Source organism: Canis aureus, chromosome 30, assembly GCF_053574225.1.
Source record: "Canis aureus isolate CA01 chromosome 30, VMU_Caureus_v.1.0, whole genome shotgun sequence".
NCBI lineage: Eukaryota > Metazoa > Chordata > Mammalia > Carnivora > Canidae > Canis > Canis aureus.
Genome location: NC_135640.1, coordinates 8,895,897 through 8,913,517, shown reverse-complemented (window position 1 = coordinate 8,913,517; position 17,621 = coordinate 8,895,897).

The window sequence follows — 17,621 nt, the reverse complement described above, 5'->3', positions numbered from 1 at the left end:
TTTTCATTCTTTCCCATTTCGTCATTCCTATTTTCTGGAATTAATTCCCAAAATAAAATACCTACATGTAAACCTATCTCTCAAGCTCTGTTAAGACACCTATCTTCAATAGGGTTGGGAAAGTATACTTGTACAATATGCCCAGAAGAAAGAAAGCCAGAAATATTTATTTAACATCATTATTGACTACTATAGTTAGTAAATTAATTATACAAACATATCAAAAGTTAAACATATTATGATAAAATCAGATTTATATTAGGAATGCCAGATTAGGTAAACATGAAGAAAACTATCCATAAAAGTCATATATGTTTAATAAAGATTGAATATTTGTTACTGAACACCTCATTTTAATAGAACAAAAGATAAAAACACCTGATCATCTCCATAGATGATAAGGCATTTGCAAAGTAATTAAAAAACTACAATCACTACTTCCCTCACAAATATTTATTCTTCCTAGTTAAGAAGATATTTTTCCTTGTAAGAATTAGGAATCATGAGATTCTGAAATATAAGTACATTTTTATTTTATGTAAAGAAGTATAATAGATATTTTATACTCTGAGGAAAATTTTTTTAAATTTATCTTTAAAAAATATTGGTTATTTAAAAACCAAAGCATTTTTCTATGAAAATCACACCTAATTATAATTATGTGATCACTCTAATCCATAGATGATTAACTCTGTTGAATTCACCTTACATACTTGAATAATTTACATTATAACGTGTTATTCTAAAGTACCTTTTAAATTATATTTTAAAGATATGTATATGTATGTCTACACAAATTTAATAATTAAGTGCTTAAAATTTAACTCAAGACCATCTAGTTGTAAATTGCTATAGAATTATTGTTAAGCATACAAAGGTAAAACAGATTTATAACTTTAAGTTGATTTAACTGATAGGAAAATATATGATGTACATATAAAAAGTGAAGATTTTATCTAATTAGAGTAGCTAGAAGGAAAAATGAAATAAAGTTCAGAACTTTTCCAACTGTATACAAATTTATAGCATGGCATATTTATCAGGTAAAGAGAATATTGGAACTACCATATTTCAATGAAATCATACCTTGTGTTTCATTATCAGAGGAAAATCTAAGGAGTATGAACAAGTAACTAGTAAAACTATCTATTTTTAATGACTTTACAGGTACTGCTGGACACATTTCTAACTTAAAAAATGTTTTGGCTGATATTGCCAAATATCACTGTCACCATGGCAATAGTCACTTCTAAAAATGATTTAAAACGGAAAGGGCAAAAGACAAAGTAATTCTCCAACATATGAAATATAATTGAATGAAATTGTCTGCTGATTTATTGAGGAAAAAATTCACAGATGAAAGCCACAATTGCTTTCAGAGAATACAGGAAGAGGGAATACTTCCTAACTGTCTGTAAAGCATTGGTACACAGCATTAGAAAGCATTTATTAGAAAAATATACAAGTTAGATTCTCCAGTGATTAAATATGTGGAGGCCGAGAAAAATGAAGGCCATCCCACTTAAAGTTTAGCATTAGCACAAGTACAGCCATCTGAGGCCCCTGGGAATAAGAGCTGAACTTCATGGGAAAAACTGCAGAATGTCCTCAATGTCCTCGCAGGGAATCCCATATCAGAAAGACAACAGAGCCCATGCCCGTGGTAGAAAGTCCCATCTTAGAATTATTCCATCCCTTCTGGAAATCCCCTAGACCAGCCTATAAAAAACCCAGCTGTAACCCACTTCGGGGTCCAAGTCCCTGCTCCGCTGTGTCGGGTGCACTTGGACCCAAGCTCGAGCTTGTAAATAAACCCTCGTGTGTTTGCATCGGTGTCGGCTCCTTGGTGGTTTCTCGGATTCGCAATCTTGGGCACAATATTTGGGGGCTCGTCCGGGATCCGAGAGACCTCCAGGGCCCTATCCGGAGGGTTTCATGCATGGTGAGTGCACTCAACTTTTTCCACCTTTTGCGCGCATATTCTCTGAGAGCTCTACCTGTAGGGATTCCAGTCTGTATTGGGTCGGCATCGGCTTAGGTGGACGCGCTGGCGGGCTGTCCACGGGGGTCTTGAGGAGACGTCCCTTGACCCTGCCTGGAGGACGGAGGTCCTCATCTGTAAGGAGGATGGGGGGTCCTCATCTGTAAGGAGGACGGGGGGTCCTCATCTGTAAGGAGGACGGGGGTCCTCATCTATAAGGAGGACGGGGGGTCCTCATCTGTAAGGAGGACGGGGGGTCCTCATCTGTAAGGAGGACGGGGGTCCTCATCTGTAAGGAGGACGGGGGGTCCTCATCTGTAAGGAGGACGGGGGTCCTCATCTGTAAGGAGGATGGGGGGGTCCTCATCTGTAAGGAGGACAGGGGTCCTCATCTGTAAGGAGGGCCAGCTGCCAGCCCTTCGGATTACTTTCTGTCTTGTCTCTGTAGCCGCAATGGAACATTTGTCTGTTACCGTGTTCTTGTTAACGGTTTGCACGCAGGTCTGTGTTACTGTGTTCTTGTTAACTGTGCATTTGTGTTGTTTGTTAACTGTCATGACTGTCTGTGCCTTGGTGTGGACGGGGGACATAATGGGGCAGACGCAAACCACACCCTTGTCTCTTATGCTCTCCCATTTCTCGGATGTTAGGGAAAGAGCTCGTATTCTGAGCCTAGACATACGGAGAGAGAGATTCCAAATTTATCGCATGTCAGAATGGCCAACCTCTGACGTGGGATGGCCCCGAGAAGGAACTTTCCACCTACCTATTATCTTACAGGTTAAGGCCGTGATCTTCAGTGACAAACCAGACGGCCACTCTGACCAGGTGCCCTACATCCTGGTCTGGCAGGACATGATCGAGAATTCCCCTCCTTGGCTCAAACCATTTTTACTCCCCAAAGCACACAAATCAGCTGAAGGTAAGGAGAGACTCTGCGTCCACCCCCAGACTCTAGGGGCAGGTCTCCCGGCTGCCGAGCGCAAGCCTACCAACCTGGCCAGGTAAGACAGGGTACGGACGAGAGTCCCGCAGCCTTCTTAGAATACTAGGAGAGAAGAGCTTGCAGGACTTATAGTAGCAGAAAGAGTCTATAAGTCCAGAAGAGCAACAAACCAAACTAAGTGACCGGCAGACCTGAAACCTGGCCAGGATCCTGCTGGCCACAACCATGGATGACCCACAGGAAAGACGGAGGCACCTCAAGAAGCTGGCTTCAGGGACAGGTAAGGAGGATGGCCCTGGTCCCCGTCGGGAGCGCCCTAAGCTGAACGAAAACCAATGTGCTTATTGCAAAGAAGAGGGCCACCGGGTGAAAGACTGTCTTAACAAAAGACCTAAGGCCCCTGCCAAGATCTTGGATATGAATGACCTGGATGACTAGGGGAGCCAGGGTTCAGCACCCCTCCCCGAGCCCAGGGTAACTCTCAGAGTAGAGGGGCAACCTGTTGAATTCCTAGTGGACACTGGGGCACAACATTCGGTTTTATTACAACCCCAAGGGAAATTGGCAAACAAGACTTCATGGGTGCAAGGGCCACGGGCACCAAACAGTACTCATGGACTACCCGAAGAACTGTGGATCTCGGCATGGGCTGAGTATCCCACACCTTCATGGTCATCCCTGAGTGTCCCTACCCGTTGTTAGGTCGGGATTTGCTCACCAAGATGGGGGCACAAATTTGTTTCCACCCCGAAGGGGCAAAACTCCTAAACAAGGAGAGGCACCCTATTCAGGTACTTCTTCTGAGTTTAGAAGACGGATATTGTCTCCACCAAACGCCCTCAGCCCCAGTGACTGACATTGACCATTGGCTGCGGGAATTTCCCCAAGCGTGGGCAGAAACTGGAGGAATTGGGCTGGCCCGGCACCGACTGGCCATATACATAGAACTAAAGCCGGGGGCAGACCCTGTCAGGGTCCACCAATACCCCATGCCTCTCGTAGCATGTAGGGGAATCACACCCCACATACGGCGACTGCTGGACTTGGGCATACTGAGGCCTTGCCAGTCGGCGTGGAGCACTCCCTTGCTGCCGGTTCGAAACCGCACTCTAACGATTACTTGGGTGAGTTCTGTTCCGAGCACCCTCATTTGATATCCTGTTGGCGGAGGAGGACCAGGACACATGCCTGCGAAGCACCAGGGACTTGCTACAAACCGTAGTGGCTCTAGGATACTGGGCCTCGGCTAAAAAAGCCCAGATCTGCAGAGCAGAGGACAGCACAGACCGTGACCAAGAAACTGCTGGAAGACATCTCACCGAGGGATGGTTTTCCTGTTAAGACTGGGTCAGACAACGGCCCAGGATTCGTCTCTAAGGTAACACGGGGAGTGGCCCTAGTACTTGGGGCAGATTGGAAATGACATCGTGCACATAGGCCCCAGAGCTCAGGACAGGTAGAGGATGAACAGAACATTAGAGGAGACCTTAACTAAATCAGCCCTGGAGCCTGGCGGGGACTGGGTGACTCTCCTCCCCTTCGCCCTATATAGGGTGAGGACCTCCCCATAAGAGGGGACTGACTCCCTAGAGGCCGAGTTGGGTCTTCCTCTACCTGTTATCCCCAGTTTAGCAGCAGGTTTCCAAGGCCAACAGCCTCTGGCATGTTGGAGCCGATGGAAAGGGAGTCGGGGTAAGATCCTCGAGTCCGGAGTGACCGATGGGCGCCGAGGCGTCCAGTGTGGTAGGGCCACCGATCCCGGGGAAGCCGGCGGGAGCCCCGGGAGAGCAGTTTCCTTTGTGAAGGGCAGGGCGCCCGGGAATGGGCTCCCCCGAGAGACGGCCCGCGCCTTGGAAGCGTCGCGTTCGGCGGCGCCCGGGGAGCTCTCGCTGGCCCTTGAGATCCGGGGGACAGGGGGACAGGGCGTAAGTCTCGCGCCGGCCGTACCCAGATCTAAACCCGAGGTGCTTGCTGAGTTTGATCACCAACTCCTTTTCTCCCTCCAAATGTTAAAAGGAACCCATGAGCAGGTGTGGCCTAAGCTGAGGGCCCTCTAGAGACTGGGCCACCCCCGGACCCCATCGATCCGGGCCGGGTGACCGGGTGTACGTGCGGAGATGCCGACACCAGACACTTCAGCCTCGCTGGAAGGGCCCCTACCTCGTGACCCTGACCACTCCCACCGCTCTCAAGGCGCAGGATTACTCCCTGGGTCCACTACACCCAGCCGGGCCAGCTGCAAGGACTTGTTAAGACTGTGCCCTTATGCTCTGTCCTCTTCATGCCAGAACCAATCCCCATTAGCCATTTAAAAATGTGCACCCAATTCAGCCTTGCTTTTAAAGTCTTTGAAGGTTTAAAAAGATAAGATGCTCCTAACTGTAGAGAGGCTTTTGCAAGCAAGGGCGGGGGGGTAATGTGTTGCCCCAGATGAGGAGTGTTGCTTCTTTACTGACCACTCAGGAATAGTCCGGGAATCTATGGCAAAAGTCAGAAAAGGTTTGGCTAGACGTCAACGGGAGCGAGAACAGCACAAGGTTGGTTTGAATCATGATTTAATCATTCCCACTGGCTCACTCTGAGACCAACCTGGACCCATGATTGGGTCCTTCCTTAGGTTCCTCTGAGAGGGGGAAATGTGGAGGCCGAGAAAAATTAAGGCCATCCCACTTAAAGTTTAGCATTAGCACAAGTACAGCCATCTTAGGCCCCTGTGAATAAGAGCTGAACTTTAAAGGGAAAAACTGCAGAATGTCCTCAATGTCCTCGGCAGGTAATCCCATATCAGAAAGACAACAGAGCCCATGCCCGTGGTAGAAAGTCCCATCTTAGAATTATTCCATCCCTTCTGGAAATCCCCTACACCAGCCTTTAAAAAACCCAGCTGTAACCCACTTCGGGGTCCAAGTCCCTGCTCTGCTGTGTCGGGTATACTTGGACCCAAACTGGAGCTTGCTAATAAACCCTCGTGCGCTTGCATCTTGTCGGCTCCTTGGTGGTTTCTCAGATTCGCAATCTTGGGCACAACGATAACTAATCCCATATATAAATAAGGAGTACATTTTTAGCAGAAAACTGTGACTACTTTACAGGTTACATGAACTTTAACACAGAGTCATAATAAATACAAAGAAAACAAACAAAAAACTAAGGAAATATTATGGGTTAGCTGATTTTTTTCCCTATATATATGTTATAGACCTAAATATTTGATTTCTGCAGTAATATACTACTGATTAATTTATAAATCATCAGTGTTATCTTTTTTTTTTTATCATCAGTGTTATCTTGAAACACTGAATTAACCCCCAAACATCATTTTTTAGATTTCAATACTTGTTCTTTTTGCTTTTTCTCCAAATGTCAGTTAAGAGCTCTCTAGTTGCCAGGGATCTACTTGCTGTCAGACATAAATGAGAAAGTATGACATAAAGCTCTGGATTTACATGAGGAAACAATTGTTATTCTATGTAAAAAATTCACTAAGAAGATCTATAGCAATAGAGTGGAACCAAAGATTTGCTGTGGTGAGGTAGCAGATAGTCCAAACAGATACAATGACTTACACATAATCAAAAACTTAAAAATTATAATACAGTAAATCATTTAAAAACAGTTATGTAGTAAATAGGGATGCCAGAAAAGTAGTTATAATACAATACATTGCCAATTTTATGGAGTTATTCTTCAATCTCACATTCTCTATTAGTAATAAATGTTTTGGTTTTATTGGGGTTTTTTTCAATGATTTTTTTAAAGAAGTTAAGATATTAATTAATATCCACATAAGGAGAAAGAATATCTGCATTAATATTTGCCAAAGAATTTTTTAATGTATTTTAGTTGGTGTTGGATTTAGGATGAAGTGTGGGAATATATATGAAACTAAGGAAAACCATTTGTCATTGCAATAGTGAAAATTAGTTCATAATTACCAAATCAGAATTGTGAGGAAAACATTGTTATTTATAAATCCTTGCAATGGTTAATTTTATGTGTTAACTTGACTGAGCCATTAAATGCTTAGACATTTAGTCACACATTATTCTGGACATGTTTGTGAGGGTGTTTCAGATAAGATAACATATGAAGTGGTAATTGATAAAGCACAAAGCCCTTCTGAATGTTGGCTGGGCTATAGCCCAAACAACTGAAGACCTGAATAGAACTAAAAGGTTGAGGGACGCCTGAGTGACTCAGTGGTTGAGCATCTGCCTTCGCTCAGGGCATGATTCCGGCGTCCTCTGATTGATTCCCACATCAGACTCCTTGCAGGGAGGCTACTTCTCCCTCTGCCTATGTCTCTGCCTCTCTCTGTGTCTCCCATGAATAAATAAATAAAAATCTTAAAAAAAAAAAAAAAAAGAAAGAAAGAACCAAAAGGTTGAATAAGAGGGAACTCTTTCTACCTAATTATTTGAGTTTAGACATTGGCCTTCTCTTGCCACTCAGACTAGAACACCATCAGCTTTCCTGGTTCATCATTTGGGTCTCTTGCTACTTTCCTTCTTGCTATCTTTATTCAAATGCGGATCCCCACATAAATCTTCTCATTGGGAATCCAAACTGAGACCTCCATTCACACAATGCAGACTCTCACACCAGTAACATAAACTGACACACAGAGATACCTTTGTATCCTGCCTCTGCACTCCCCATCTTCAGAGTCCAACACTGCAAGAATTCTCTCTTTAGTGCCCTCTGTCCTTGGTCACTCCCGTGAAGAACCAAGAGGTAGACCAGAGGAAGACTGGTAGGCAGCAAAGCAAAGTTTATTGAGCAATAGTATAAAGTTCCTGGAGAAGGAGGGACAGGAAGAGGCTTGCCTTGGAGTTTCTAAGTTTAGGAGTTCTTATGAGCTCTTTTGAGAACTATCTTAAGCAATTAGGGTGGGGTGAGTGGAGCCAATAAGGGCTTTGGTCGAGTATCTGTCTAGGTTAATGTCAACATGCTGATGGTCTTTTTTGCTGACATCTGGGGACTTATCTCTTAACTGCCCCTTGCCTGTGATATTGACAAATGATTTATGGCTAATTGCCTTATTTTAGGACATTTTGCAGAAGTCATTTCTGCAAAAGCTGCAAAGCAGAATGCTAGTGTGGTCCAATCTAACCTGCAAAACAGAATGTTAGTGCTCTTTTGTCTTAGCTGTCCTCACTCCATAATTTCTTGTTGGGGACCCTGGCCCTGACTACCTTATTGTCCAACTAACTCCTAACACATAGAGAATCGTCCATTAATAAATATTTCATCCTTTGAAAACTATATTGATTTTAAATACTTTGCAGTTCCCTGAAAATGACAGACTGGTAAATAAATTTGACATACATGTTGGAGTCAAAGTACTGGTGTGCTGGTAAATGTTTGACAGTCAATTCTCTAACTCTCCAAGAAGGTGGAGGAGCAGATTCGAAGTTTTTGCCAATTTCCATGGTGTCAAATCTCTCACCAAGGTCAGCTTTATGCTATGAGTTTAGCATCCTTCAACACAAATTTTTGAACAAACATGAGCCAGCCAGTCATTTCAATGTGAGTTCAAAAACCTTGTCATACAACTATAAGAAAGAGTGGGTGTAGATGAGGGGATGCTAGAAGCTGCTTCTAATAGGTATATGTAAAATTGAATGTAGGAGATTTCTAATTTGGGATGATTTGAAATGGTTTGCTTCAAGTAACCTGCAATTTACCTGAGTGACTTTTTCAATGAATCCATTCTTTGAATTTAAAATAGATTTTACAATATTATTAATTTTAACTTCTGAGAACAATACTTGCAACATTTTCCATCTAAAACATTTTTCATTTTTGACTCTCTTTACTGAATCCCCAGTTTTTAACTAAATATTTTCGAGATAAATATAATATCCCCCTACATAAGAAAATGTTGACAGAATAGATTTTCCATCTCCATGGCTCTGTCTTGCTCTTTTGATGTTAAAACTGAGAGCTTTAAGAAACTACCAGACAAAATTATTTTGCTTAATCTCCCAAAGGTGACTCTAAACCATGTGAAACCTTGATATTTTAAAAAAATTATTTATACAACCATATGTCACATAAAATTTTACAGTGATCATTCAGTAATAGAAAAATATGTACTTCATCTGTAGCCAACATATAATGTTATTATTGTCAACCTTAAAAATAAAATAGCTGGTTATTTAACCAGAAAAAATAACTTTATTCAGGAATAACAGAAGAATGGCAGTTGAGGACCTGCAAACTATGGCAAACCATGGGCAAGTCTGAAGAACAGAGGAGAGTGTCCTTTTTATACAGGAAAGGAGAAACTTGGGAGGGCTTGGTTTGAACAAAAATTCATCAGAGAAGAGCAAGAGTTCGGGCTTATGGAGGCCTCTCACTCTCTGAGTGGTGATAGATTTCTTACTGGCTGGTTGGTTTGTTGCTAGGCAAAAAGAAAATCTTTCTTTTTCTACTAGTATATGTAAAATAAGCTTCTTCTTGCTGGTGTATGTAAAGTAAGCTTCAATGAGTGGTATGTGAGTGAGAGCCTTCCTTTCATTGCTTCCTGACTCCATATTGAATTAAGCTTCCTTTCTTCATTTTCACACTATAATAACATTAATATAGTCACAAAGAAAAAGAAGTGTTTAATACTTGTTTTTGAGTAAAGTACATGACATCACCATATTAACCTACCTTTTAAAATCACTCAGGCTTCTTTGTATCATTCTCCTGTAAAGAGAGGTCTGACCTATTTTCAAGGCTCTACTACACATTGCATATGCAAATGTCACCTTTGCTTTATTATGTTCACAATCTGCAAATGCTAACATGCAGATTCTCTTACATAGTGCTGAAGAGTTTGCACTATGCATTGTACTCTAATATAATTATTTTTCAGCTCTATCAGGACATATACAGAGCCTAACATGAAGTTGAGAAAACCCAGGCACCATCAATTAAATCAATTATAGACTTTTCTCTCACAGGAAAACTTTTACATTCTTTGTTCACAGATGTCCAGTTTCTATGAGGAATACACCCTTCTCCTGACCTTGGATAAAGCAGAGTATTCTAAGAGTGGCTCGTTTGATAAACCTGGTTTTTGAAATGGTGGTTTTCTTTTTAAAATAGATGGAGGCCTCGGTTTTAATTGAGGGTTTCATATTTTTCAGGGATGCTGAAGAAATTAACAAAGGCTCAGAGATGAAGGCTCTGTTTGAAAAGCCGAGTTGGTAATAAAAACTCAGGATTACATAGCAATCCTAATTTCCAATTCCAAAGCCGTGTCCTCTGGAGATGAGTAGTGTTGCAAGTAAATGTAGTCTTGAGATTTTTCTGTTACAGATATCTTGTGTCTTACTCTAGAACACTCTGCACAGGTAATATCAGCAACTCCGCAAATCTTTTTTCACTTACATTGAAAGTTTGAATTGAAGCCATGTTCTCTGAGGCAAAGGGTCAGGGGTTTTATCCACTAAGCCACCAAACCCCTCATTTCAAGTACTTTTGAGTCCTGGTATTTCTTTGTGACAGAAGACACTCATGAGGAATTATGCCTTGTGCCTGAGGGTGAAGAAGTAAAAGAAAGACAGCCTTATTAAGAGTACATGTGCTATAGCCTGACAGATTTTGACCTTCACAATGACATAAAGGCAGAGATGAATGCAAAAAAAGCTCCACTGCTGTTAAACATTATAACAAGACAATCTTTAGGGCAACTAAAAAAAAAAAAAAAATGAAACTGTTTATCAATACTGAAAGGATGAAAATAAATTTAGGATTGGTTTGAGATTAATAGAGAAAAATTCAAAGATAGAAAACTTTAGAAACTGAGATTCAAAAAAGATACTAAGGAGATGGGATATGAAGTGATTGGTAATCTTGTTTCATACTATCTGATATTGTCTCCCATAAATGATTAAATGGTCAGTTAAACTGCTGCTCTTGGGGATCCCTGGGTGGCTCAGCAGTTTAGCCCCTGTCTTTGGCCCACGGTGTGATCCATGCAGGGAGCCTGCTTCTCCCCCTGCTTGTGTCAGGTTCCATGCAGGGAGCCTGCTTCTCCCCCTGCTTGTGTCTCTGCCTCTCTCTGTGTCTTTCATGAATAAATAAACTCTTTAAAAAATAAAGAAATAAATAAACTGCTGCTCTTATTTTGAAAATAGAAATGATTATTATTTCCCAAATAAGAACACATGGACAGAATACTTTTCAGATTACTTCTTAGAAGTATATTCTGGTTGAAAAGTATAATACCCAGATTTAAACCCAAAAAGATATGAACAATTACAAGAACACAGGTAACTTCACTATATTTTGATAGAAAATTAAGGGGGGTAAAGTATTATAAAAACAAGCTAGGAAAAACACACCTGTACTATCAGTTCCATGTTGAGCAAACAGCATTTGTACAGTAGAATAAAACCATAAAAATTTGTATGTTTAACTGTAAGTAAAAAAATATTGCCACATTGTCATATAGTTTTTGCTAATGAGTTACACTATGCTCATTAGCAGAAAGTTGTCTCCTCTTCCCTGACTTCTCACAGCTTTGCCCAAAGCACTTGGCTGTGTCTTGTGTACAATCTAAGCTAAAGTGGTTTAATTCTCCCTTCAAATGCCAGGAAAAAGACAGCATTAGAAAGTCCATTGCAACTATTGCTTCTCAAACTGTCAGAGTCCTCATCAGCAGCATCCAATTACAATTGCTCATGATAGTATCTTAAAGATCTATTTTCATTTCAAAATAGATAAATGATGAATAAATCACAACCACTGATATTGTTTTAGAAAAATCTAACATTCAACAAGATAATTTAATGTTTTCTAATCCATGAAAGTTTTTATTAAGGAATTTTTTTTTTTAATTTATTTATGATAGTCACACAGAGAGAAAGAGAGAGGCAGAGACACAGGCAGAGGGAGAAGCAGGCTCCATGCACCGGGAGCCCGAGGTGGGATTCGATCCCCAGTCTCCAGGATCTATCGCGCCCTGGGCCAGAGGCAGGCGCTAAACCGCTGCGCCACCCAGGGATCCCCTTTATTAAGGAATTTCTTATGAACACAAATGATTCTGGTTTATCCATTTTTAAAATTACAACTATAATTATATTTAAATTTAAAAAAACTTTAAGTCATAGTCTACCATAATTTATTAATGGAATTTTTAATTATTGAAATTGTACTCCTTGGAAGGAGTAATCCACTTTGTATAATGCTCCTTGGTCAGAATTCAAGACCATTTTTATTTGCTGAAAATATATCAAATATCCTGTCATAAATATCCCAGTGATATAACTATAAATTTAAAAGGTATATATTAATGCCAGGACATAGTTTCAATACATATTTTCCAAAACTTATATTTAAATTTGCCTAAACATATTCTTTTTCTGTTTACTCTTTAGGTGACATCAGAAATGGACAGATACTTCATATTTAGTAAGTACTGGCACATAAGTTTTAAAATAAAAAAAGTTACAAAAGAAACTGTTGATAAGAGTAATCTAGAATGAACATCAGTTTATAAACACTATATGTAGATATAGTCTCTTGTTCTTTGATTATTAATCTCCCACTGCTCTATATGAAAGGTAAACATATTTCCTTCTATGAGTTAACCCATAGGATAATGGATCCACATCTCTCTAAGCATTTGCGTCTATTTCCCATGCTCATTATCAAATTCATTCTAAATGAATGCTAGATAAACAACAACAACAACAACACTGCCCAGGATAATTAACTCAAATCATCTGGGATGTAGTTCTCAAACTTTAGTCTAAAATCAGAATTACCTAAAGAGCTTAGGAAAACAGATTTCTGAGTGTTATCTCCAGGGTTTATGAGTCACTCAACCTGGAGTGGGGCTCAAGAATTTCTTCCCAAAAATTCCCAATGATACTAATGTTACCAGTAATGGGATTTCACCTGAAGAAACACTGCCCTAGGGGAACTGTGTTTTTAACAGATTCTCAGGTGATTCTGCTGGTTTCCTAAGATTAGAAAACACTTACATGACTGAGCTCCAGCTAACCCCCTGAGGTCAAAGCTTTTATACCTGCATCTCAGCCTATCCTGCCCTATTGCCACATTTCTTCCTGCCACATTCCTCTTCACATCTGAGCATGATATATCTGTGAAACAGAATTCAACACAATGCACAAACTGGAATTTGAGGAGGTTAGTTACTTCTTTCTTCATTCATGTAACACAAATTTTATGATTATATTCCAACTTTGGCTTAATATTCTGTCTCTCTGCCCAGACAGTGGATTACAAACAAAATGGGTTACAAGGAGTAGGAAGACAAAATAAATGAGATAGACGAGTTGGATGGAAACTGGTAAACTGAATGGTCCATATCTTGTCTAAAGGCAAAAATAAGTAACCATTACTGTAAAGAACACAGAACCAAAATAACAATGAGATTTTTTAAGGAGAAAAATCAAATCTAGATGTGTATAGATGTGTAAATGTGAGCGTTTAATATTTCTTAAGTGAATGAATGAATAATTACAAATCTTATCCAGTTAGCTATGGACTTTTTAAAAAGATTTTATTTATTTATTCATGAGAGGCAGAGACATAGGCAGAGGGAGAAGCAGGCTTCCTGTGGGGAGCCTGAAGCAGGACTCCATCCCAAGACTCTGGGATCATGACCCGAGCCAAAGGCAGACGCTCAACCACTGCACCACCTAGGTGCCCCTTGTTGTGATTTTCATAAACATTATTTTAGATTAGTTTTAGATCTTTAGAAAAGTTGCAAAGATAGTACAGAATTCCCATATGCCCTTTATCATTTTTATTTTTAGCATTTTATATTTTCATGGTACATTGTCACAACTCAGAAGCCAAATCTGATATAATATTGTTGGCTAAACTTGACAATTTACTCAAATTTCACTAATGTTCTTTTTCTGTTCCAGGATCCCATCCAGCATAGCCATAGTTAATTGCAATGTCTTCTTGGCCTTCCTTTCCTATGATGTTTCTCATAACTTACTTGTTTTTGATGGCCTTAGCTGTTTTAAAAAATACTGGTAAGGTATTCTGTGCAATGTCATTCTAATGGGGTTTACATGGTATTTTTTTCCAAGGTTAAACTAAGGTTATATGATTTGTGAGAAATTCCACAGAAGTACCATGTCATCACGTTAACTGAAGTACATGTTATCAACAGGACTTAATGATTAATAATGCTAACAATTAGATGTCTGAAGCAGTGTTTGCAAGGTTTCTCTACAGTAAAGTTACCCCTGCCCCCATTTTATAATTTACTCTTTCAAAGCAATTTACTAAATGGAACCTACACTCAAGTGGGAAGAGCAGTACAACCTCTTAAAAGGAGAGTATCTTCATAAATTATCTGGGATTTATTTGTAAGAAAGATTCATCTTTTCTCCCTTATAACAATAATCTTTTAATAAAAAAATGATAAGAAAGTATTCTTCGATTTGACATAATATGACACTTTAAGGAAAAGTATATTATTCTTCATTTTATTCTAATGGAGCAATCTTAATAATTAAAATATTACTTTCTAAATTCAGATAGCCTGTAATACCTTTTATAAATGTGGCTTCTAAATTGGGTGCATATTGATGAAATATCATAATCAGAAATGATCTCCATATTGTAGAGAAAGGAGCACAAGCCTGAATGAGTTAGTAAAGTAAATCTTCTCTGGGATAAAGCAGGATAATGTAAGGCTTTGTAGAGCATGTAATATACAAGGGGCAAGGATAAACAGTGCATGTTGCATTTGATTGACTTAACCTCCTTAATATAGTAAAGACTCCAACTGCTAGCCATATTTTTAGATTTTCTTTGCTATGGCCAACAAAGAGACAAAGAATAATAATAAAGAGAATAATAGAGCGTTAGGCCTGGAAAGGACCTCAGCCATCATTAATCTGATAAGCTCATTTTATGCATAAGGAAATGTTTAACCTGGTAATGTTGAAAGACTTGCATTGTGGTATACAGCTATTTGAGGAATAAACAGCATTTTCTCTCATTTTTTGGACTTCCAAGTCAGTGCTTTATTGTTATATCCTATTTGACTATGAAAAATCAGAGAAGAAAATTAACTCTTACTTGGAGAGAATGCTGAATTGCAGGTTTCTTTTCCTTCTTGTTCTGGTTTGTCATGTGCATTTGGCGAAGGCTGAGAGTATTGCTTCCATGAATTCCCTTCCCAGGGTCTTAGATTATAGATGGCTAAGAGTAAAATTTACATGAAATTTGGATGGTTAAAAAACAAATAAAGAAGCTTCCCAAGAACTGTAAATTTCCATTTCTACAGACTTTGCTCAGAGACCCCTCTTTCTCATTGTTCTTCAGTTTCCAGAAGTGTTTGACTTCTTGGATTTTCTTATAGCTCTGATTTGTGCACCAGTATAGACTTTCTCTGATTCACTGGCTTTCCCATTCCAGAGTATTTTTTTCCCCTTAAACTCTCCCCAAGCCCCCATTTTTTTTTCCATTGGGTTTAGTTTTGTTTATACTTCACTCCTCTAGACTACCAATAGAGAAAAAGGGGAGTATTCCTTTTGGAAATAAGGAGATGCTTCAATATATATCGGATGATTTAAAAAACAAAGAATGATAGAAATTACCATTGAATTTGTTACTTGTATTAGTATGCTCAGGTTGCCATAACAAAATGCCATAGACAGGTGGCATAAGCAACAGGAAATTGTTTTCTCACAGTTCTGGAGGCTGGAAGTTCCAGATCCAGGTGCCAGCAGGATTCATTTCTGGTGAGAGATGCTTGCAGATGGCTATCTTATTATGTCCTCACAAGGCCTTTCCCAGGTGCAAGCATGCTGATAGAGAGAGAGCCAGCAAGCTGGATTTCAGGTAAGCTTCTTATAAGAATGCTAATGCTATCAGATCAAGGCCGCTCCTTAATTACTTCCTTAGAATCCCCACTCCAAATGCAGCCAAACTGGGATTCAGGGCTTCAACATACAAGCTTCCTGGGTAAACAAAGATTCAGCCCATACAATGACCTAATCAAATGAAAACAAATAATAAAACAAATAAGTGTATAAATATATAAACACAAAAAAAATGAGAGGACCATTGATTTGAAGGTTTTATATCAGATTAAATTTTTTAAAGATTTTATTTATTTATTTGACAGAGAGAGAGAGAGCATGCACAAGCAGGGGAAGGTGCAGAGGGAGATGGAAAAACAGCTCCCAACTGAACAGGTTGCCCAATGTTGGACTCAATCGCAGGATTGTGGGATCATGACCTAAGCCAAAGGCAGGCACTAAACTGACTGAGTCACCCTGGGGCCTCAAGATCAGACATTTCTAAATGTTGAACTTAAATGTGTGCCAATCTAACTTCATAAGAATTAATTAGGAATTTCCATCAAAATGTACATTCCCAGTGTATATTACAACAAAGCTCCCTGAATGATTCCTAAGAAGACTGATCTATAACAGCTGATTTGAGACACAAAATCCAATTCATGGGTAGTCTGTGTGTAATCAGATTACAAGAAAGATTTTAAGGCCACACTTAACCCTAATTTGGAAGCACTATACATGACACAAAGCTCCTACTATGGACACAGAAAATTATAGTGATGGCAGATATGGTATATGTGTCATACGTGTTAAAAATTTAAAATGAGAGATGTGTAAGATTCATATCTACAATGTTTTCCTTTAACTGAATATGATTTCCTAGGTTTTTGAAGTTTACTTAAAAGCAAATTTTAAAAAGTTTGAAACCTATTGTGAAACTTCATAGTAAAAGCTAAACCAAATATTCTATAAATGTCAAATGTATCTAAAGTTTAATTATATATACATAAGAAGGGAAAGATAAAAAATACAAGAAAGGTTAAATAATGGTAGATGTTTTCTTGAATAATACAAGAAATTATAAAATTAATGTCTTTCATATTTTTTCTTTCTTAATAGAAAAATAAATGTTACTGTTTTTAGCAAAGAACTAATAAATGTTCCTACAATTAATAAATGTTGGCAAAATGCAACTACACTTGTCTTTAAATTAATTCTTAAAACCACAACTAATTGGGGCAGAGTTCTTTGTCTTAGTAAAAAAGGGTTCACAGAATGAAGTAATGGCTCAAAATTGCATAAAAGGTTATTATAGAGGAATATTGTACACTTGTTTCTCTCTCCAATGAAGTTATGACATAACTAGGTGATCTATTAAAGAAGAAATCTGAAAACTCACTGGGAGCATACCACTAAATGATCTGTGTTTAGGGATGATCCAAAAAGGCAACATGTCCTCCAATTTAAAATATGCAGGAGTTAAAGGTGGGATAAGCCAGTGCAAACAAATGACATAGTTAGCGTGAGTGGAGGCTGAGAAGTAATGATTTTATAAAAGTAAGTTAAAGTTAACAATATTAGAAGCAATTAAAAAAGTAGAACTTCAAAAAAAAATAAAAAATAAAAAAATAAAAAGTAGAACTTTATTAAGGCAAATAACTCTTCAGCCAAATTAATCTTTTTATTTTTTTCCAAAGGATTATAATCCTCTTTTATTTTATTAGTGTTAATATTTGAGAGCAGACAATGTAAATAAATGTGATGAAGATACTTCAGGATTATCTGAATGGGGACCAGGTGTGGAAGTTAATATTCTGCTGTTAAGACAGCAGTCTGGTCCAGTGCTTTAGAATTTTTAAATTCATCACTTTGTTCATTATTTATACATGTCCATTGGCAGCTT